At 45.0% G+C, this 22263-nt stretch overlaps 1 protein-coding gene across 4 annotated transcripts in view; it reads left to right on the plus strand.

Moving 5' to 3' along the window:
- cdc42se2 (CDC42 small effector 2) overlaps positions 1-22263 on the plus strand; it is a 267311-nt gene that overhangs the window by 66888 nt on the left and 178160 nt on the right. Inside the window, exon 2 of one of the 4 annotated variants that reach the window (XM_085984508.1) lies at positions 21879-22005. The exons of the other annotated variants lie outside the window; for them this stretch is intronic. The gene's annotated coding sequence lies outside the window, so the exon portion shown is untranslated. The remainder of the gene's footprint in view (positions 1-21878; positions 22006-22263) is intronic. 4 annotated transcript variants of the gene reach the window in all.

The raw sequence follows: 22263 nt of genomic DNA on the forward strand, positions 1-22263 counted from the left end.
TAATAGAGGTAAGAAGGATACACAGAGTGGCTATGCTTCTGCAAAAGACTGTTGAGGAATTGGATAAAAAGTTCATACTGAAGTCTGCAATTTATTGCAGGGTTCTGGAGGCCAGCAGTTTTTTTAAAAAATACTTTCTTGTTGTAACTTGATGTTAAGCCTGTACACCTGTTAGATGAGAGTACATAGGTAAGACCATACAGTAATTAATGTTAAAACTCATGCTTAAAGTCAGCAAATTGTGTTCTGACTAGTGAACTACAGTTAGAGCAATAAAACAGCTCTCTATATTTTCTTGCTGCCTTGCAAGAATCCCTCTTTCTTGTCATTGAAATTCTGCATGCGCTCACTGGTTCTCTTGACGGAGAGGCTATTAGGACCCAATCACACTAGACAGTTGCTTCCTCCAGCTCATCATTACTGCTATTGAACCTCGGTTTATATCTACCTACTTGACATTCTCCAGTATGGAGAAGGCTGTCCAAAGAATTCTGGCGTAATCATTAATGTGAAAACAGCAGAAAGTGCTACAGGTACTTGGCTTTTTAGTAGTTGGGTTTGACATTTGAATTTAATCATCCACTTTTGAAGAATCCTGAAGTTAATAGACCCAAAAGCATTTTCAAAAAAAAATTAATAGATGGTGCAAAGACACTTACTGTAATAATTGGAAAGTACAACCTGTAGCCAAAATCAGACTACTGATCTCACTTTGTCTTGTAGCATTAAAATGCATTGTTTTACCAACAGGTTTCAAAGTTGAATCATTTTTTTTTGGATCTTGCTTTGTTAAACCAATTGTGAAGACTAAGGAGGAAAAATTGGGTTGGCCCGCGCTGCTGGTGATGACGTAATCACCAAGCGACGCAACCCCTTACCGCCCCACAGCAGGAATTCAGCTGTGCCCCGCGAAGTTGCCGGGGGCAATGTCAGCGACAGCCTCACGGGTCGCGAACCGAGCCGACCTCCGCTCACGAGGCGGTAATTAAAAGGGAAGCCCGGCTGCGCCCCACACATTGTTCGTGGTGGCCCTTGGTGTGGGCCGTGGCCGCCATCATGCAGCCCGGCACCGCGTCTCAGTGCCAGGCTGCGGCCACGACTCCACGCTGCCCTGGTGGGTTAGTGGAGGCCGTCAAACGGCCTGCAGAGTGTGCAGCATCCCTCCCCTTTAACGGAAGGAAGGGGCAATGAAATGCGTCAGCACTACACGGAGCAGCCACGTAGTGCTCTGGCGCTACTATGCTTTGCGCCCCAGACATCATCCCGAGATAGTGCTCCATTTCCTCGCCGGGCCGGTAAGCCCAATTTAGCGGCTGGAGCGGTACTCCCACGCTGGGCACTAAATGGCTGGCGCTAATTCGGTTACCGCCCCCAAACAGGGCATAACCGAATGTCTCCCCCTAAAGATGTATTAACAGATCACTTACATAATTGTAAGGAACATTGATTGACCTGATGCAAAATTATACATTTTAGAAACACCTTTAGACAGTACATTTACAGTGAATATTGAGGAAAGATGCTCTATAAATGTTGTCATTCTCAACCCTGAGTTATAGAAAAAGAAAATAATAACATGTAGATGGGAATTTCAAATACAAAATATTTTCAGACTCTATCAATTATATGAGGAATAATTTGTCAAAGTAGAACTACTGAAATGGAATTCTTAACGTTTCATTTTCTTCTTCAATTTGGTAAAGATTTTGAAATAGTGATCTTTTATTCCATACATTAGGGTAATAATTGCTTCCAAACAAGTACAGCTGATGGATGAGGCTGTTGGAGGGTCCAGCAGTAATTTGTTAAAATGCATTCTTAAATGTACTGAATCGTGTTTATGTTTTTAAACAATGTGTTCTTCAAACACAATGCTCAACCCAGCAAAGAAAATAAATTACTTGGCATAATGCATGAGCTCTCCCGATACCTGTGACTGTGTTAGACAAACAGAAAGTGTAAGTAAATCAAAAGTCTGAAATGAATCCTCTCTAAAGTGTGCATGTAAAGTTTATTAAAGTCCTTTGACGGGCCCAAAAGAAATTGGATTTTTGTAGTTTTACAGCATGCAGTAGCCCTTCATGATGACGTACCGATTAGATTCTATGTTTGACGTTAGTTGCGATTTGGGATGCAAGGTCTGGAACTTTATTAGGTGTTTGGATATTCAAAGGATGATTTCAATCTTCAAACAATTCCAGCTAAGTTTCTAAGAGATCAGAAAATCTCAACAGCATTCAAACTGCCATTATGTGAGGTTTTTGTTACTGATGGATATTTCTGATGAAATCAAAATTATCAAGGCAAAACAGCACTGCCGCGTATTTTTTTGAAACTAAGGAAAGCAAATGGAACAAGATTATGTATGTGAGAATGCATTTAACCCATGTCATTCATCAACATTTTACAATCTCGATAGTGCACTTCGCTTTGGTACCTCTTTCACAAAGAAATCAAAGAAACCACCAGTGACTAGTGTTCTGCACCATGGACTTGATAGCTGCTACTAAATACCTTCTTGGCTGATGTTCATGTTTGGGCTTCTCTCAGATGGTAAGTTAGACTGTTAGCTATGTAGTCAAAGGAAGTCTATCAAACACCTCCGAGCACTTCACATACAATTAATTACTGAGAAATGCACTGGCTATTGCTATGTAGGCAAACTCAGCAGACCTTTTTGTACAGACAATGATCACACAAACAGCAATGGATGGATGAGTTGGGGGCCAAAATGTCATTTTTAAGCAAACAAAAAAAAAGGGTTCTATTTGATATTACAGTACTACATAAGTTTGGCAAGGCCCCCAAGAGCTGCCTTCCTGAGCAGGCGTAGTGTGTACTGCAGTGAAAATTCAGGTGTGCTACAAGGAGGTAAAAGACTCTTCAGATTGTTTTGAGGAATTGCACGAAAACAATAGGTGGATGTGAAACCGTTCCATCTCTCAAACTAGATTATGAATAACTCCTCGTCTGCCATTTGATTTCATTAATAGGCATTGACATTTCTAAAAATGAAGTACAAATAGATACAAAAAGCGTATATTAAGAAGGATTTAAGGGCCTGTTGGCTAAGTGGATAGATGCACTGTGGTATCTTACTGAGCTATAGAGAGCAGGAAGGTCCTAGCTATGATTTTTGGCCTGTGCTCAGATAACTGGGGAGGGAAATGTTGGGGAGGGAAAAATATCAGCCAGGGTTCGCACTCCTGATCATCATTATTATCTAATGGTCCCTACTGGAAAGTGCGCGTGTATGGATGTTGAGTGAGAACAGGACCAGGCTCAATTGCATTGGTTCCCACAATTGAATAGCTAACCAGCCAGCACCCACCCATCCAGGACTATACATTAATAATGACCGCTCTGCTGAGGTACCAGAAGATTGGTGCCTATGGCACTCTATCCCAGCATGAATTGCTGCCTTTAGGACATGAAGGAAGCAAATGGGGTAAGATTGAAAACAAATTGTCTTTAAAATGTAGATGGATGAGACCCTGAAGATGCATGAGATTACTGTATAAAATGCTATATTGAGATTGATTGACAGAAACGGTGATTTACGGTGATAATTGTTACCCTTTTATGTAGTTATTTTATGAAGTGTTTTTAAATTTGTCACATACAACTGACACTATAATGCTGTTGCCTTTGAAAGAATTGCACAAAGTTACAATTTACAGAAGAGAACACATCTGTCCTTTCAAATTGATTATGGAAAGAATGAACATTTTGAATGTGGCTTTGTGGTTCACATCCCCAGATTATTCAAAGAGAAACCTGTATGTGTAAAATTCTATTAATGGTGGTGAAGAGGTATTACTATATTCCTTTCGGATAGAATACTATTGGGTTCACGACTCTAATTAATTGTACGGATGTTTTAGCAGTAGCCATGAATAACTCATGCAGTAAGCCACCAATGATTATGAAAGGAGTAGGTTTTCAACCAGTCTCTTGCTGTTTCCATGGGCACTTGTCCAAACATCCACCGTTACTTTGGTGATAGATCCACGGAAATCCCCATTTCTCCGGGATTTTCGTGGATGTTCCAAAGTTGCAGCAAACAATTGGGACAACTCCTGCAGAAATTATTGGTTTTTTTTGATGTTGGAAGAGGGAAGGGAGCCATGCATTTTTGTCATAATTTTTTTGTACAAGTGAGCTGTGTAATTTGTGTGATTCCATCATATGCTTGCAAACATTGTATAAAAAGATATTCTAAATGTTTATTCATGATGGCCATGTTCCTTAAAAGTTGCCGTTTGGGGTCTGTCTGTTAGACCATTATTGAATGCTTGTTGCCATTGCATTATGTGTAGATATATGATGGTTCTTTGTTACTTCTAGACTTGACTATTCCAACGCACTCCTGGCTGGCCTCCCACATTCTATCCTACGCAAACTTGAGGCCATCCAAAACTCGGCTGCCCGTGTCCTAACTCGCACCAAGTCCCATTCACCCATCGCCCCTGTGCTCGCTGACCTACATTGGCTCATGGTTAAGCAATGGCTCGATTTCAAAATTCTCACCCTTGTTTTCAAATGCCTCCATGGCCTCACCCCTCCCTATCTCTGTAATCTCCTTCAGCCCCACAACCCCCCGAGATATCTGCGCTCCTCTAATTCTGGCCTCTTTAGCATCCCTGATAATAATCGCTCAACCATTGGTGGCCGTGCCTTCTGTTGCCTAGGCCCTAAGCTCTGGAATTCCCTGCCTAAACCGGTCCGCCTCGCTACCTCTCTTTCCTCCTTTTAAGATGCTCCTTAAAACCTACCTCTTTGACCAAACTTTTGGTCACTTGCCCTAATTTCTCCTTGTGTGGCTCAGTGTCAAAAAAAAATTCTTTTAATACTCCTGTGAAGCGCCTGGGGACGTTTTACTATGTTAAAGGCACTATATAAATACAAGTTGTTATTTTTAGGGCCACCAAAACTTTGTCCTCAAATCAAACCATTTTGTTCCCCCCCCAATTCTTTCAGAAGACTCTGATTCTGACTTGGAACTCATGGGGATGGTATCTCATCCAATTGCTTACTTTTCATGCTCTGCTGAAGGGTCCACACTGCATTGTTAATCCTGTCTTTTCCAGAGCAAGCAGCTTTGCCACTTTCCTTACGGACAAGCAGCAACAGCATGAGAAAGCCCTAAGTTACTTTAAAATGGCTGGATTTCCCAAAGTGCCAGGATCGTTATTTGCACAGATGTAGCCCTATGTGTTCTAGCACACAATGGTAATGCATTCATCAACTGGAAGTGCTGTCATTCTATCAATGTACAACCATTTGCACAGAAATATGCAGGTCAATGCCTGCTTTCTCAGCAGCAGTCATGATGCCTTACAAGGCAATATAAAATCCCCCCCCCCCCCCCCCCCCGATGCTTGACCTGGGAAAGAAAAGCGAAAGTTTGGTTTCTAGGAGGCCAAGGCTACCCCTCCAACCATCATGCATGACACCTACACAGCAGTCCCATACAACTATTGAGCACAGGTACAGTGAGATGGATACATCCATGAGAGCCATCATTGAGCATATGCTGGATATGATCAAATGAATATTCAATGTCCTTGACAGGTCAAAGAGTATCCTACAGTACAATTGGCCAAAATGTCTTGAATCATGGTACTGTAGAATGCTAACTCTCAATAACTCTGCTATTCATTGAGAAATCAACATGGACTAGCCCACAAGGGCACAGAATGTTATCAAAGAGATGACTTTTAGGCGCCTGAGGATACAGCTTCTGAAGCCGCTTTGCCAGTTGTTTGGCAGGTTCTCATTCCTTCTCTATGTATCTTATGATCTGGATGAGCATTTATAGTATCCATTGAGTGTTCTGGGAGTCAAAATGGTGCCAACATTGAGTACAGTAATTACTTTGTTGTTCACTTTGAGAGTCCATCAGTATAAATATTGTAATATGCAACTGATTCAGTTAATTATTGAGATATATATACATGCAATTTAGATACTGGCAGATCTTGAGAAGTAAGAAGCCTTTTCTCCTCCTTTGGGGCTCCTTGTCCTTTGGAATGAACTTTCCAGTCTTTCTCCAAAGCCAAAAATCTTCCTAAAGCTAAATTTAGGTCTAACCCAGGTCAGATCTGACTTCTATCCCTATCAAAACTGCCTGCTTTCAGCCCTTCTGTGTGTTCAAAGCGGACAAGAGTTAGAGTGCATTCAGTTGCCATGGTGAAGGCAATAAACCTCTAGATTATCAAGGATTTCTTAGGTCATAGGGTCCTGTTTTTCATGACTGCCCAATTAACTCTTTTTACAACATTCATTGGTGAAAATAAACCCAATGAATCTAACTAAACATACTTATTTACCATGGATTGAAAAGTCTGTTCATTTCAGTATTGTATTTTGTATAATAATGTTCAGCCCTTTCCAAGTTGTTGTTAATGGGATACACCAGATATTTGAACAGGCTTTTATAGTGGTGTTATATGATTACAAATGGTATGTGTATGTGTGCGTAGAATGAAGTAACGTGTTAGTTGTCAACATTTCTACATATTGTTACCAGCAGTACATAAATTATAACTAATTAATCCGAATATTTATTCTTATGCTTTTTAACTTGGTAAATCCTTTAAAGAAAATCCTAGTGGATCTCAGAATGAGTTAAGCCCAGCAGTAGATATTTAGATCATTTAAGTACGTTCATCAAAGTTAGGTTTTTATTTTTTTACAGCTCTGGCCTTACTTTAAGAAAGGAAATTTGAATCATAAACTTATTGAGATGACTATTTACATTTTATTGTCTACAGTACAGTATTTGCAAAGTAATATTGCAAGTTTTTTCCCACAGAAATGGCAAAAACGTTTTTTGCGCATCATTTATTTTATTGTAACTGAGTTGAGCCAAGATACTTCAGTGCATGACTGTTAGTTACTCAGACTGTGGAACTTGACCTGATTCTATGTTTAGATAATGCTTTATTCTTCCAGGCTGTGCTAGTTCTGACATGGGAATTATTCAGAAATCTCTTATTTTTAGCATTGCCTGGTAGTTTTGATGCTCTGAGTGGGTGGCGGTGTTTCATAAATCAGTGCATTCAGCATTTTAGTGCTGGAATTCTAGATTTTACAAAGGGCTCTTGCATTACAGGACTGCAATGAGACTTATTATGCATGTAATAAAAAAATGTCCAATTGTACCTACTGGAAAAAGAAATGTTAGATGCAATTTGATCTCTGCTGGAAGTGTGTGTGGTGCATCAAGAGTGCGGACAAGATCTAGTTTGGCTGTAATGTGCCACCTCCCCTCAATGTGGTTGAATAGCCTGCTGTCAAAGATCACACATGAATAATGACCATTCAGGCTACCATAACTTAACTGGAATTGTAAAACCATATTCTAGCAGAAAGTCAGTAGTCTAGATTTTCTCCTATTGGAATAATTTATGCCAGAGTCGTTTTTGGTGGGTTAGAGATGGATTCAAATGTAAGTGGGCTGTTTAGACCCAATTTTCCTAGGTCAGTTTATTAGCATAATTTCTGGTGTAGATTTGGACAGATCTCGGGATTGCACTAATAGTGGCAATGGAAAAATGTGGGTAAGTTAAATTTAAAGGGATGGGAGCAATTAAGAAAAATGTCACAATAGGAGAACAATGGCCCAGATTATGCATTTCCCATGACGGCGTACGCCATTGTAAACCTTGTAAAAGGCCCCGTAAGTTTTGGGTTGCCGCATGCTGTACGCCTGCAGGCCCAACACCCAAAGTCTCTGAAGCCCAGGAGCCTGGAGGCACTGCGGAATTTATTATCGGGTCGGAGGCGTACTCCAGAGGTACGCCTCCAACTGCAAAATCAGGCCCAAAAGTTCTGCAAGCCTGAGTCTCAAAAGGCATTTCAATCTATCAGCAGTCTTTATCAAGGCTGAATGGGCAGGGGGCTATGAAGAGATGGGCAAAAATGAAAAGAAAAAAGAAAGCAAAGATGCAGGCATGAGTAGCAGGCAAATAGAACCATAGATATTTACTGGACGGAAAGAGGCCTTTCAGGCTATCAACTCCGCTGGCTCTTTGCGAGAGCAATCCAAAACTACGTTGACTTCTCTGCTTTCTCCCCATATCCCTGTATCTGTTTAAAATATTTAACCAATTTTGCCTATTCACTTTATCAAAATCCCTTCGTAATTTTGAAAACCTCTACTAAATCTTCACTTGAGCTTCTCTGCTCCAATGGAAATAATCCGCGTACCTCACATTTCTCCTCATAACTAGTTTCCCATCCCTTGCAACATCCTTGATTTAATGTCCTTTCTATAACATGTCGCCTAAAATTGCACAGAGTACAGTAACTGTGGCCTAAGCAATGTTGTGTACAAATTCATCCTAACATTTTTACAATTGTATTCTGTGCCCCTATTTACAAAACCATAAATGCTGCTTCCCTTTTTTTGTGGCTTTACCTATCTGAACTCATATTTACACAGAATTAAGTGACCGAGCAGAGCGAGGAGGATTGCTCTCTGTGCTGCAGAGAGGGAGTAGGTACAGCATGTGTCAAAAACACCTTTGTATTCAATTCAATTCAATTCAATTCAATTTTATTTGCCATATGTAACCAGTACGAGTACAATTACAATGGAATGCTTACTCCCCGTAGGGACACGTCAGCTATTCATACAGCGCCGTGTTCAGAAAGTCAATACAATGGCTTCCAGTGGCAGTGGGAGCACGATGTCCCTCAGCCGCTCCGTCCCCCTCATCACCGCGGCCTCCTCCTCACTGTTGCCGGCTTCAAGTGGTGGCCTGCTTCTCCCGCTCACGATCCGACCTCTGGCCGCCATGCCCGGCTCCCCTCCTCCCAATCGGACTGCGAGCTTCCCGCCATGGAGCTGCCGGCCGACTTGCTGCAGCGGGTCGTCGTGGCTGCTGCTGCTGCTCGTTGCGCTGCGCTGCCTCCGCCTGACTTGCCGAACACATTGTCGGGATGTGAATGCTCCAGTCGCCGCGGCCTCCTCCTCACCGTCGTCGGCTCCACGGTCCGACGGCCCAGGGCCTGCTTCTCCATCTTCCGGTTTGGCCTCTGGCCGCCATGCTCAGCTCCCCTCTTCCCAGTCAGAATGCCTTCCCGCCGAGGAGCTGCTGGCCGACTTGCTCCAGCGGGTAGTCGTGGCTGCTGCTGCTGCTCACCGCGCTGCGCTGCCTCTGCCCGACTCGCCAAACACTTCGCTCCGGTTGCGGGAGCGAGCGGCGAGAGCTGGCCGTCCGAAGCAGGGAGAGCTCGCTCAGCACCGGACCGTCTCGGCCGCCATCTTGACTCCTGTATTGAACAGACAGCCTGAGCTTGAGCGAGATAAGACAGCTGGTGTAGAATTAACTGTATTCCTGTAGACAATAGACCCTTAGATGGAAATTGTATCACATGATTTTAGGAATATATAAGTTTAGAATTGTTAAGGGAGCATCCCTGCCATATCTGTGCTGGTAACAGTGGGGAAAAGGGATAAAGAAAGCTGAAAATCAACTTATGGTGGTTTCTGAGGGGATAACTGACAAGAACAGCTTGTTGTCTTCTTACCTGGAATGGCTCTAATTCTATGACATGGTTGTCAGTAATAATGAAATGGTGGACAAAACTGGACTAATTTCTGAAGGGCTGATTGGCTGAAGCTATCATGCATCAATGCTGAATTACGAGCATCTATATCCTGCTCGTATTTGTCTCCAGTTCCTGTTTGTAGAAAGATGTGATTGGGCACAGGTGCATGCAGATAAAAGATTTACATAATACTTTAAATTGAGAACCTTCAGCGTAACGCAACTTTGTGTTAGTGTAATTTCCACAAACACCAATCACAGAGGTTTTTTCATCATTAGCTGTGTATATTTGCATACTAGACCCAATAAGCATATAATAAGTAGGAGCAGGGGAGCAGAAAGAGATGAAAAACATTTCTTTGGAAGGCCAGTCATAGATAAAGGCCTCCCTAAAGCATTAGTGTTGAGTCTGTGTTTTCTAAATGTAGTTATGCTGAATAACTGGACACAGACAACAGAATACTTAAACAGGTCTTTAGTAATTGAGGGTCAGGGCTGAACTGAAATGCAAACTGCTCCACAGGGTTTATATACCGGTGTGGTCACCACCGGTACTACAATATACAGGAGCCATCAGAAAGTAGTTCATCACCTTAAGGTAGTCTCTTAAGGTGGTACAGGTTACATACACTACAATTCCTCCCCTTTTAGCTTAACAGTGTACACCCCAATTTAAACATAACATGGATAACATATATACAACTTTCATACAAAACTGTTCAAAGATTCAGTCTCTGAGGAGGCCTCCTGATCCGGGCCGGATAACGCCTTTCAGGGGTCTCTGGTTCTCGTTGCTGGGGTGACTTATCCATTTGATCTCTTATGGATTGAACATCATCATGTACGTTCGAGTCTGAGGTAGATGCTACAGGCTCAATAACTTCTTCAACTGGTGTCTCTGCCGTAGACATGGGGTCGACCCTTGTTCTCGATTCCACAAGTTGGTCAGCATGACGTCGTATTACGTTCTCACCAACGTCTACCGTGTACATCAAGGGTCCTTGTCGGGCACGAATTGTTCCGGATTGCCATTTATCATTCCTATAGTCCCTGGCCAACACTGGTTGTCCTATTTTGAAACTCCGAGTGCCCTTGTTATTTACGTGCTGGAATTGTTTGTTTTCGACTTCCCTACGCACATTGGGTTTTAACAAATCCAATCGGGACCGCAACCTCCTGTTATAGAACATTATGGCAGGGCTTTGATTTGTCACTGCATGCGTGGCGTTTCGATATGCCATCGGGAAATTGTCCACCTTGTGTTGTGGAATATGGTCTTCGCTCATGGCCTTTATCGCCTTTTTGAACGTTTGTACAAATCTCTCAGCCAACCCATTTGTAGCCGGATGATATGGGGCAGATGTATAGTGTTTCACCCCATTCTTCTTCATGAATTTCTGGAATTCTTCTGACACGAACTGTGGTCCGTTGTCTGAACATATTTGTTCCGGCAGCCCATTCCTTGCAAATATGGTTCTTAGAACTGCGATTGTCTTTTCAGAGGTAGTGGTCGACATCTTAATCACTTCTGGCCATTTAGAATGTGCGTCTACCGCTATCAAAAACATGGAATCCATGAATGGACCTGCAAAGTCGATATGCACATGTTGCCATGGGGTTGAAGGCCATTCCCACGGATGCAGCGGTGCAATTGGAGGTGCATTTTGAACTTTTTGGCACCCTGAGCAGCTTTTAGTCAGATCCTCTATTTGTTTGTCGATACCTGGCCACCACACATAAGCCCTAGCAAGGCCTTTCATCTTGACTCCCCCCAGATGACCTTCATGCAGTTCCTTCAGTACTCTCTCCCTTAATTTAGGAGGAATAATCACCCTTGTTCCATACATCAATGTTCCTTGACAGACTGCTCTCGTCTGGCTGAGAATGCCGGTAACAGTGGTTCGCCATGTGTTGGCCAACCCTTCACTGTCAAATCGTAGACCCGAGACAGTGTCGGGTCATTTCTGGTCTCTCTCTCAATACTCGCATTGGTGACTGGTAAGCATTCGATGATGGTCGAGTGAAATATCTCGACAGGGTCAACTGCCGGTGCCTCTTCCGCTGTAGGTAGTGGCAGGCGCGACAGCCCATCAGCATTACCATGTTGCTTTGTACCTTTGAATTCGATATCATATTGATGTGCCCCTAGGAAAAGGGACCATCTCTGAAGCCTCTGCGCCGTCATAACCGGAACACCCTTCTTAGGGTTAAAGATGGAAACCAACGGCTGGTGATCTGTCAGCAGCGTAAACCTTTGGCCTTGCAGGTAATGGTTAAATTTCTTAACTCCCCACACGAGGCTGAGAGCCTCCCTATCTATCTGAGCATAGTTGCGCTCAGCGGAGGTCAATGATCTGGACGTGAACGCGACTGGCCTTTCCAAGCCATTTGGCAACTTATGTGAGAGCACTGCCCCGATACCATATGGAGAAGCATCACAAGCTAAACGAATAGGCAGCGTTGGGTTAAAGTGAGCCAACACTTCCTTAGAGGTGATCAGTGCCTTGCTTTTTTGAAAAGCCCGCTTACAGTCCTCGCTCCACTTCCATGGTGCTCCCATTTGCAAAAGAGTGTTCAGCGGGTGTAACACCGTGGATAAATTTTGAAGAAACTTGTGGTAATAGTTAATCAACCCAAGGAACGACCTCAACTGGGATACATTTTCCGGAGCGGGAGCTTTCACAACAGCTTCGATCTTGTCAGGTGACTTATGAAGCCCCTCCTGGTCAATGACGTGACCGCAGTACGAGATTTGCTTCTGAAAGAACTCGCATTTCTGGCGATTAACTCTGAGTCCATATTCTTTCAATCTGGTGAGCACCTGCTCCAAATTCGCGAGATGTTCCTTATCATCATCTCCTGTAATCAGAATGTCGTCCAGGTAGCATTGTGTGCCTGGAATTCCCTGTAATACCTGCTCCATGGCCCTTTGCCAAATCGCTGGAGCCGATGCCACTCCAAAAACCAGTCTATTATACCGATATAAGCCCTTATGTGTGTTGATCGTGAGATACTGGCGTGACGCTTCATCAACTTCCATCTGTAAGTACACCTGCGCCAGGTCTATCTTGGTGAAGTGTTTCCCGCCAGACAGCGAAGCGAAGATATCCTCAATCCGCGGAAGCGGATATTGCACCGTGTGAAGAACCGGATTAACAGTGATCTTGAAATCGCCACAGATGCGAACCTTCCCAGGTTCCCCCGGCTTGTTGCTCAATGAACGCTTCATGATGGGAACAATGGGCGTGGCCCACTCGCTCCAGTCCACCTTTGACAGTACCCCTGAACGTTCTAGCCCTTCCAGCTCTGCTTCCACAGCAGGTCGTATCGCATAAGGTACCGGTTTGGCTTTGAAAAATTTTGGGTTTGCATGTTCTTCAACCTTGATGTTTGCCGTAATTCCTTTCAGTGTTCCCAGTGCCTGTTGGAACACCTCTTTAGCATCGTCCAATATTTTGGACAGTCGTTTAGGTTTGACATCGTCCTCTTTACAGGAATCTACAGTTAGTGCTTGTAAGGAATGCCAGTCCATATTTATTTTCCGGATCCATTCCCGTCCCAGTAGTGGTGGACCTCCCTCAGGTAACACATACAAGTCCATTCCCTGACTTTCTTTACCATTGTAGACCACCTTTACCTTTATCTTTCCGATGGGGTATACTCTTTGCCCCGTGTATGTTTTCAATACAATCTCCGTATCCCTCGGGAATGTGTGAGAATAATCTTTTGTACTCTTGCTTATTCATGACCGTCAATGCCGATCCAGTGTCCAATTCCATCTTCACTTGGACTCTTGCTATCCGAAGCATGACCCAGATAGTTTGGTGGTCTGCTGTGTTACCCACATTATGTATTTTTAGACAACCCAGTTCCTTACTGCTGGAGTCTGAATCCGTCTTTTGTTCATCCGAACTGTTCTCTGTCACCTTGTCTACTTTCTTGTACTTCTCCTGCGGCGACTTTTTGTTGCTTGTCTTCTTTCCTGACTGGCATACTTTCGCTATGTGACCAAGTCTGCCACATTTCCTGCATTCTTTATCTTTGAACCAGCACTGGTTCTGATCATGCGTTGTCCTTCCGCAACGATAACACTTTGCTGCACCCAATGCCATTTCATTGGTGCTGAATTCCGATGGCCTTTGCTGCATTTCCGCAGTGCCTCGTGCTGCTGCCTCGTGCGATGCTGCAATGCTGAAAGCTTTGTCCAGCGTAAGATCCTTTTCCTCTAGCAGTCGCTTCTGGGTTCCTTCCTTTAGTAGCCCACACACGAACTTATCTCTCAGAGCGTCTGCTAGTCCTGTACCGAACTGACAGTACTTTGATAACTTGCGCAGTTCGATTAAGAATTCAGCGTTGCTTTCCTCTTTAAGCTGAATTCTTTTGTAAAATTTAAATCGTTCCGCTATCAGCAGCGGCGTGGGGTTTAAATGCTCTTGCAGGATAGTAACAATCTCAGCGAAACTCTTTCCTACCGGTTTATCTGGTGTTACAAGGTGCCTTAATAACCCGTACGTCTTCGCACCCATCGAGTTTAATATGGTTAGTGCTTTCTTATCCGCCGGTACCTCATTCGCTGTACAGTAAACTTCAACGCGTTCCACATAAGTGGCCCAATCTTCTACATCGCTATCAAAAGCAGTGATGTTACCCGTTTTTGGCATCTTGTTGAGTTTCCTTTATTTTATTTATTTTTCCAAAATGGCGGCTTCCCGCGCTTGGCAGCTTTTCCCGCGCTTATCTTCTTCCCCCGCCGACTAAAATGGCGATTACCGCGCTGTTGCCGTTCTCGCCTCCCAGCGGTCCTTATTTCCCCCGACGCTGCTGCTCTTGTTCCCCGCCGCTCCCGCGGTCCTCGTGGACATTAACGCTTTTCTGGCTGCTGCGCGTCTCTGCCCGATTGCAGTCCGGCCCTTTTCACCGGCTGCGGTCATGTTCTCCGCCCTTTTCTTCGGTTTCCCTCCCCTTCTCCCACTGACAACTCGGCCGACTTTCTCTCCGTGTCGCTAGATCGGGCTTACCCGCCGCTGTCGTAGAAGGGACGATCACTGCCTGTTGCTGATGGTGGACTTCGTGGCCAGCAAATCCAAACCGGTTTCTCGATGCCTCCCGTGCGATGCGGTGCTCAGCAGGATGATGAGGGCGGATGCCCCTTATCGACGCCCGTTCCGAGGACGAAGCTTCCTTGGATGCAAAACTGCCGCTAGGTACGATCCCATCCTCGTCGCCACTGTTGAGTCTGTGTTTTCTAAATGTAGTTATGCTGAATAACTGGACACAGACAACAGAATACTTAAACAGGTCTTTCGTAATTGAGGGTCAGGGCTGAACTGAAATACAAACTGCTCCACAGGGTTTATATACCGGTGAGGTCACCACCGGTACTACAATATACAGGAGCCATCAGAAAGTAGTTCATCACCTTAAGGTAGTCTCTTAAGGTGGTACAGGTTACATACACTACAATTAGTAATACTATACTGATAACCTATGTTTGACATTGTATTTACTAAGCAACTACATGGCATTTATGAAATTTGAATCTTACCTGTGGCGGTAGATGTCTGTCTGCATTCCAGTTTTGAGTTGGCTGTCTGGAGATTTTCAAAATGTAATCTAATACCAAATAGCTAATTAAAAAAAAAAAATATAAATCCATTTTTTCATTTGTCTCGTGATGTTATTAGTTAATAAGGCTACCAAGGTTTTCAATGAAACATCAAAGATCAACCTGGTTGGATCCATGATGTGACAGTGTCACTTTTTACATTCTGGGATAAAGATTGGCTGACAAAACAATCTGTAAAACTGGGTTTCAGCTAATGGCAGCCTACTATTTTGGAAGTTGCTGTTACTCCTCCACATAAACTCTCCTACCTGTATTTATGGCCACCCCCTAGATCTTATCATCTCCCATAGCCTCTGAACTCCCATGGTCTTGATCATAGACAAGGCCAGCTCTGATTTCCTATTATCCTTCACCACCCACAGCCCATATTCACATTCAATATAACTTCTTTCTGTATCTGTCCAGAAAATCCCTACCCCCACCCCCCAAGTGACTTACAACTGTACTTTCAAACTTCCAGCTGCATAGCCTTTGACCCTCTATTCGCCACGACCCTTCTGCAGCCTTTGATCTGCTCAACCATTCCCTCACCGTCACGTTTGGTGCCCTTGTCCGCAGCTAAACCTTTACTCAATCCCATCTTGGTTGCTGCCCCTGAAACAATCCCCAACTTTGCTCTCTCAAGTCCTGGTGGTGCAAAACTGAGTGTATCTGGTGCACAGCTGATTTAGCCATCCATCACTAGATCTGGCTGGACCACATCAGGGCGCTATCGGGCCTCACTCTCCTCTGATAAAACCGCCAACAAGCCCAGGATCGTTCTGGAGAGCAAGATAACCCCTGACTCTTTTCTCCATTACTAACCATCTCCTTAAACCCCTCTGACCTCCACCCTCACTCCCAACAACAATTGCAAGAAGCTCATGGACTTCTTTGTCACTAAGATTGACACCATCTATTCAGCTGCCTCTGCCGCATTTCCTCCCAGCCCTTGCGCATCACGCCAAGGCTCCTCCCTGCCCTAGCCTCCCAACAGACTACCTTCCCCCATCCCTGCCCTACCCTTGGATCTGCACCTTCCTCCAGTTTTTCCTCCTATCTTCTGCCATTGTCTCAGGCTGAACCAGACTGTTCGCAACCAAAGTTCTCTGTAAGCTGCACTTTGTTCTGCGCGGCCTGTTTCTTTTAGTGCGCGGTCGCTTTAAATTTCTGCGCATGCGTGGTATTTACAATGGAGAAGCCGGTGAGCGGCCTGCACGGGACCTTTCTCATTACTGCGATGCCGCGCAGCTTAGTGGGAGCATTTTTTGCAACATCAGCATCCTATTCGACCCCAAAATGAGCTTCCAACCTTATATCCTCTCCATCATAAAGACTGCCTACTTACATCTCCATAACATCACCCGCCTCCATCCTTACCTCAGCTCATCTGATTCAAATGCCCTCCTGGTTAGCCTACCATCCTCCACTCTCTATAAACTTCAGCTCATCCAAAAATCAGCTGCCTGTTTTCTACCCCACACCAAGTCCCACTCCCCCACACCAGGGGCTGGATTTTCTCTGCGGAGGCAGGATGGCGGCGGGATAGCTGGTTGCCAGGTTCTGGTCCCGCTCCCGGCTGCAGCCCCTCTCCGTTGAATGATTTTCCCTTGATTGGCCTCGTTCAGTCCGCCCTGTGGGGTTCCCGGCCAATTAACAGGAAGCAGGCCTGATGACATCATTCGATGACGCGACATCAGCCGGTTTCCTTAAAGGGACCATGACCACATTGATTTTGACAGTTGTTCTGTCAGTGTTCTGCAGCATTGAGGTGCTGCAAGCACTGCACAAAGGTACACGTCTGCACCCAGGCTCTCACATGACTGACTCCATATGCTTATGGAGGCAGTCACAGCACGCAGGGAGGTTCTCCTGCTTTCCAAGGGCGGAAGAAATGTCCCCAGGACAACAACGCAGCCTGGTTGCACATGGCACATAAGGGCAAAAGCAGGGATGTTGTCAGGAATACTTGGCTGCAGTGGCGCCAACCTTTTAATGATGTTAGTAGATCACGAAATGTTACTGCAAAGCCACTCACCCTGCTGTGCCACTCATCACATCGCCATCACTCTGCCTTCCATACCCTACTCCTGCACATCCTTACTCACACCAGCTTACCTTGCACCTCCACCCATCCGTCTCTATCTACATTATCACTTTCCCATCTCACTAGCCACCCCTCTCACTCACTCTCATCCTATTGCAAGTATACCAACTAACAACACACAAGGGTAGGCACTTGAGAGGTTAAGCCAATGATCATGTGAAGTTTCTGTTAATGTGTTGTCAAACATAGAAATCTATATTTTCAACACTTCACCTTATTGGACAGATTTGTGTGCACCTTTGGAAGTGTCTTAGTGAGTTCCAGTGAATGTTGAGACGTAACTCCCCCTCTCCCCACCCCTCCCGCACTATTGTGATGAGTATGAAAGGAATGGCTTGGAGTTTATAGGGATATACTTTATGGTGTTGGTGTGGGATGGTGTCAGCCTGGTGCATCATATGGCAGCCAGGGTGTACAGCGTCAAGTGAAGTATATCTGGCCATGGTGATGCCACCCCTGGCCTCAAGGGCAGCAATGTTGTCAGTTGCTGATGTCCTGTGCATCATCAGGTGATGGCGGAGATTGTGGGTGTTGGTGGTGATGTTGGTGTGCCTGGTGATGTTGGTGTTGGGGCTGATCGTGGAGGGATTCAGAGGACCAAGGTGTGATTTTTTTCAAGGGCACCGTTGTTGCTGGAATAGATGGCAGCTGCAGTTGAGATGACAGAAGCGATCTGTCACTGTTGAATGAGGTTGTTCCAATGAGGTGCCACTGGATAGAGAGTTGGCTCCAAACACTTGGAAGCTAAAGAAATCTCTATGGGGGAAAAATTCGGTTGATTTGTGCCTCCCGTTAGCACCCTAAGAGGGCGCTAACGGGGTGCAAAGCAACTAGCGCCTGGACACGGTGCCGCTAACGCCTCCCGCGAAATTCAGCAGGAGGGTAGCGGCAGCGGTAACCGCTAGCGCCATGCGATGCCGACGATGACATCATCGCTGTGCGCAGCGCCCCGCTCGCACCCTGGCTGCGATCTTCGGTAGCGCCCCCTGACTTACCGCTGGATGCTATTTCCGACAGGGTCAGGGGGGCCTACCTGAGGCCAGGGTGGTGTACATTAAAGGGAAGGTGCCGGGCGGCCATTTTTGTTGCTGGCCGCCTGCCAGCACCTGCCCTCTTTGCCGTCCCCGGCCTTCTGTGCAGCCGCCCAGCGGAGTGCCGGCTGAGCTCCGTGAGCCCGGCGCTTCTATTGAGTGCTGGGCTCTTTTGCCGGCACTCCGATCCCTGGTGGCGCTGCGGCATATAGCACTGCGATATTCACTTGGGGCGCTACCAGTGAATTTTGGGTGCGGGGGGCGCTAAAAGTAACACCCCGGCAAAGATAGTGCCACAAAGGGGGCACGACCCAATTTTTCTCCCTATATGTCTTACAAATGCAGTAACCAAGAGTTTCTGAGCTCTGAAACTGAACAGCTGCGACATGGTATCCTTTACACCACTCCTGCAGCTGCCAGGTTATCATAAATCAAAGCAGACTCAACTCACGCCAGGGTGAGCTGGCGTGTTTTCGGAGCAGTGGGTAACTCGTGGGGGAGCACATAAAATGACACGGTAGGCTCAAAATAGCATTAAATTGGCTGTTAACAAGCCATTTAATGATCTCAATTGTCTCCCCCGCCGCTTGGTGTCGGGTCAGTTTTGCACAGACAGACCCGACACCTGGGAGACTCACGTGGAGGCAGGTTGGCAGTGGGTTTCCTACCCACTGTCAATCGTTGCTATTTTGACAGTGGACCCGCCTCCAAACCTCCCTCTGAGCGCCGGCAAAATCCAGCCCCAAGTCCCACTCCCAACACCTCAAACTTAAAATTCTCATCCTTGTATATAAATTTTTCATTGCCTTGCCTCTCCCTATCTTTCTAACCTCCTCCAGGCTTACAGCTCTCCTAAACCTCTCTGACTCGGGTCTCTTGTACATTGGCGGGCCTGCCATTAGCTGTCTAGGCCCCATCCTCTGAAATTCTCTCCCTCAATTCCTCCACTTCTCCACTCCCTCTTTTCAATTAAGAGACTCCTTAAAATTCACTTCTTTGACCCAGCTTATGATCACTTCTCATAATATCACCTTCTTTGGCTCGGCATCCTTTCTTTCTGATTAGGTTTTTCTACCTTAAAGGCAATATATAAATGTACACTGCTCTGGTTATATATCATTCAAGCTTTTTTATTCATGATGTATGTTGGTAAATTCTCATTCGATGAAAAAGGGAAATCTTAATTAAACTTTGACTCTTACTCAAAACAATATCAGAAATAAAAGTTTAAAAATAACCCAGTAAGATCATTTTTACAAATCTTTTAATGGACTGCAGTTGGAAATATGTATACAAAGTACCATACCTAGCATGTGAAACGGTTTAAAGAAAACTGATATATAGGGAGAGAAATTCGGTATCGCTCCGTTTGGGGCGCAATTATCGGCTGGGCGCAAAGTTTAGCGCCTGGCGCTAATTATCGCCTCCGACTGCAAACTTGGCCTCTGTCGCCCCGGAGGTGATTTGAGTGCAAATCGGGTGCTACACACCTTTCTTAAGGCGCTGACGCCAAGGAGCAAGGCGCTACCTCAGAGCGCTGGCGAAGCTCATGTGATGTCAGTTAGCAATGGAATACAGACACTGGCGCTGGCCTGTTCTTAAAGGCGAGGGTCGATCTTGCTCTCCGGCCACACCCTGCTCATTGCAGCCTTGAATCTTGGCCTGGAGAGACCTGTACATCAATTCTGCTGGAAAGGACAATGGAGAGGCCCGGGAAAGAGCTCAGAGTACAGCCCCCGTAGTCTCTTCTAAATCGATGCAAGGAAGGTCAGATCCAAATGAACCTGCAAAGTACTGCTCAGTACCCAAAACTCCTTCACACAGCGTTGAATCTCTCCAGAAGTCTCTCTCTCTCTCTCTCAGAATGCGTGGTGCAAAAATGTCACCGACAAAAAAAGGCAGGAAGCGGCCGCCTTTAAATAGCGCTCCACCAGTCCCTTCCTGACTGCAAAATGTTCCCCTCAACCTGTCATTGCTAGCGGCAGGCGGTAAGGCAGGGGGCGTCACTCAATATCCGGTCCGGGGCACTACCGGGGCGTTGCACGCTCGATTGACGTCACGATCTGCGGGTGCAGGAGATCGTGGCGGTAGTGTTTAGCGCCGCTGCAAAACGTCCGGTCAATTTTCGCGAGAGGCACAAACATTGCCGCGCCCGTGCGCTAGTTGCTTTGCGCCCCGTTAGCGCTCTCTTAGGGCGCTAACGGGAGGTGCTAATCAACCGAATCTTTCCCCCATAAACTCTTAACAGAAGCTTTTGTTTTACTCGGCCTTCCAGTAAAGCAGTGAGCAATAATCCCTGAATATTAGGGCAAAGGAGTGAAAGAAAATTGCGTTTGTTTTAAATTTAGAACTCCTTTGTAACTAGGCAATAGAGGTGCCGTGGCTTCCTTTTATCGTGATTGGGTGGGGAAGTGGAGTTATCTGCCAGTTAAGGATCACAATGTGTGGTGCTGGTCTGAAGGAAATTCTGGTAGTCATTTCCAATCTGTCAGGTGTACTTTGCCATGACCTTGTAAATGAAAACTGCCCTTGGGGTATCCTTAATGACATGTACAGACTGTCTACGTTGTGTAAATAAACTGTGACACTCAACTCAGACAGTAAATCAGAACTGGAAAAGCAAAGCAATGTTATGTTAAGGAATTTTTTTATTTGTTCATTTAAATGATGGAAAATCTACAACAGATGAATCCTTTAGGAATGATAAACTGACATGAGTCATGTTCTTCCTAAGCTCTCAATAATAGAGAAAATAAAAATCCTATCATAATTATTCCTTCCTGTGAATCAATTCCCAAAGGGATCATCAATCATTCCTAATTTAACAGAAGAAGTGAATTCTGAACAGTGCTGCATTTCTTCCCTATTTCCAGCTCCACTTCATCATCTTAATGCTTAGTTACAAAAGGTGTTTGTTGACGTAGAACTTTTGCTGCCATTACTTTGTAATGTTGTACTGTAGCTACACCTTCCGACAAAGCAGAGCACTGAACCTCACTGTGGCAAAAATAGAACACTTGTGAACATATATTGGCCTGGATTTTGCGCTAAGAATAACAGTGAGGCTCACAGCGGTCACCATTATGGAGTAAGTCGGACAGCAATTTCTGGAGTCCAGACATGCGCAGTTAAACACGGAAATCCAGAAGTTGCTATCTGAGTTGCTCTGCTCCTCCACAAGCTTCGCTAAACCGGTACCTCGCCGAGAGATTCGGCTTTAAAATACATGAAGGGCTTGAAGTTACTGTATTTACCCACTAAACATGCCAGAAAAAGTTAGCACTGGTGCATTCAGGCGTAAGTGAATTTTTAATGGAGTGATAAATCTTAATTACTGCCAAACAACCTCGCTGGCACTGAAAATTTAATTTTACAAGTGTGGAGTCTCATTCCTTCAGATTTCAATTATTGTTGGAAATTTAAAAAAAAATTAAAATAATTTTAAAACATTTTTACTTTCTGTCTCTTTTCTCTCTCTCTCTTTTAATTCCAGCTTTCTTTCCCTCTCTTTAATTTGCTTTCTGTACATGATTTTACAATGAATTAAATATTCTAATTTATATTTCCTGGTTTAGACTCTGCGTGCCTCAGTCAGGATTCTTCAATCTGATTGGTTAAAGAGACACGCAGTTGCTTTACCTGCTCATACACGCCACAGACTCCCTGCAGATGCCGTTGTGCTGAAAATGATCTCTAGGAACTGTAAGTTGCCGCTCAAAAGCCTACGCAAAGTCTATAAGCATAATGAATGGCTGGCGCCGTTCCTTCACCACTCACTACAGAATCCGGGCCAACAGGTTTTCATATCTGGTGATTAATGGGCCAGATTTTGCAGTAGAAATAACGTTAAGGCTAACGGCGCTCATCGTTATTAACGTGTAAATCAGACTGTAGCTTCCAGCGAGCGCACATGCGCAGTTAAATGCGTAAATCAGGAAGTTGCCGTCTGAGATGCCCTGA

The sequence above is a fragment of the Somniosus microcephalus genome, chromosome 1, assembly GCF_052327205.1.
Source record: "Somniosus microcephalus isolate GS21.2 chromosome 1, FLI_Smic_1.0, whole genome shotgun sequence".
In the NCBI taxonomy this organism is placed as follows: Eukaryota; Metazoa; Chordata; class Chondrichthyes; order Squaliformes; family Somniosidae; genus Somniosus; species Somniosus microcephalus.